The following is a 2,032-nucleotide window of genomic DNA, read 5'->3' as shown; positions in this document are numbered from 1 at the left end:
ACGTTCTCTGGCTGGCTGGCGCTGGCTTCCGTTCCACTCGTAACATCTCCTGACGTCAGCCAGCCTCCAACGTTCCATTCCCTCTCACTGCTCCGCCCTCTGATGTCATTACGTCTTGACACGAGGGCGGGACAGTGAGGGGGAATGGAATGCTGGAGGCTGGCTGAAGTCAGGAGATGTTACGAACCCAGGCAGCCAGACATGGAACGTTGGAGGTGCAAATTATTATATAGGACATAGAGCACTGGTCGAAGATACATGTGTATGTTGCAAGCATACAAAAATGAAACTGATTTTATAAACAAACCCACCCAACGAATCCATGTTTATTGTATAGTAGGAACTTATCCACTCTATTTGCACAAATATATATATGCCAAATTTTCTAACTGTGCTCAGGAAATAAGAGAACCTTTTTCAGAAAGGCAAAGTTTACTGTAGGGGAGATGTATTTGCTAGTTAGAGAGATGAACAAATGTCCACCATCAAGCACTTCTTCAAGCCTCTGGTCTCAGAAAAAGAGGGTTAGTTGGGGGTTATGTACAATTTTCAGCAGATGTAAATACTGAAAGGTAAAAGTGCCAAAGGTAAACGTGTATTGCAGTTATAAAATATGGCTTTCTGCTTTTTGCAGAGTACACAAATAAATTGTGCCCTTTACTTTTGTGTTTTATTGGTTAGATAGGGATGGGCTGGAGTGTAAATTTTAAGGGGCTTCAACGTTAGCTTCAGAACTTAGTACAAGAACAGTACTGGGCAGACTTCTATGGTCTGTGCCCTGAGAAAGGCAAGTACATAAGTACATAAGTATTACCATACTGGGAAAGACCAAAGGTCCATCAAGCCCAGCATCCTGTTTCCAACAGTGGCCAATCCAGGTCACAAATACCCAGTAAGATCCCAAAAATGTACAAAACATTTTATATTGCTTATCCCAGAAATAGTGGATTTTCCCCAACTCCATTTAATAATGGTCTATGGACTTTTCCTTTAGGAAGCCATCCAAACCTTTTTTAAACTCCGCTAAGCTATCCGCCTTTACCACATTCTCTGGCAACGAATTCCAGAGTTTAATTACACATTGAGTGAAGAAATATTTTCTCTGATTCATTTTAAATTTACTACATTGTAGCTTCATCGCATGCCCCCTAGTCCTAGCATTTTTGGAAAGCGTGAACAGACGCTTCACATCTACCCGTTCAACTCCACTCATTATTTTATAGACCTGATGCCTGATGCATCACGACAAATCAAACTCGGGTATGCATATAAAGTATCACATACCATGAAAAATGAGTTTATCTTGTTGAGCAGACTGGATGGACCGTACAGGTCTCTTTATCTGCCGTCATTTACTATGTTACTATGTTACTATATATAGTGCAACTTAAGTTGCGTGCGCAATTCCAATCATATTCTAGATTTGTGTGCTCAACTTAATTAGTTAACAAGCCAATCAGTGTCAATAATTGCCAATTAACAAGCAATTAGACACTAATTGGCATTAATTAAAATTTCCGCGCACAACTGTCTAAGTGTATTCTGCAATGTGATGCGTGTAAATTCTAAGTCGTATCATTGAAGAGGGGGTGTGGCCATGGGCATGGAATGGGCAGGTCATGGGTGTTTCTCAAATCTATGTGCGTTGTTATAGAATACATCTAGTCCGCATCAGGCATCAGGATTTACACCAAGTTTTACTTGGCATAACTGCCCACAACTTTAGTTGCGCAGATGAGCGCTTGCATATTCTATTATCCATGCAGAAATTTAGGCTTATTCTATAAAGTACGCCTAAATGTAACACGCTTAGGCATATTTTTTTTGGTGTGGATTTTTCAGGTGTCATATATAGAATCATATGTGTATGTTTAACTGGCTTTTTGATACAGTGCCTACAGCTTATAAAATCTCCTCCAAAACAAGTATTTCTGAAAAAAGAGATGCCATTTTTCTATCCTGGATCCTTTAGTATAGTCCATAATTTGTGCAGAACGTGCTTCATCATGCTAATATCCACTGGTAAAAGGGA

Source organism: Microcaecilia unicolor, chromosome 5 (genome assembly GCF_901765095.1).
Source record: "Microcaecilia unicolor chromosome 5, aMicUni1.1, whole genome shotgun sequence".
Lineage (NCBI taxonomy): Eukaryota > Metazoa > Chordata > Amphibia > Gymnophiona > Siphonopidae > Microcaecilia > Microcaecilia unicolor.
The sequence above is the reverse complement of the archived record's forward strand: the minus strand, read 5'-3'. Positions refer to the sequence as shown.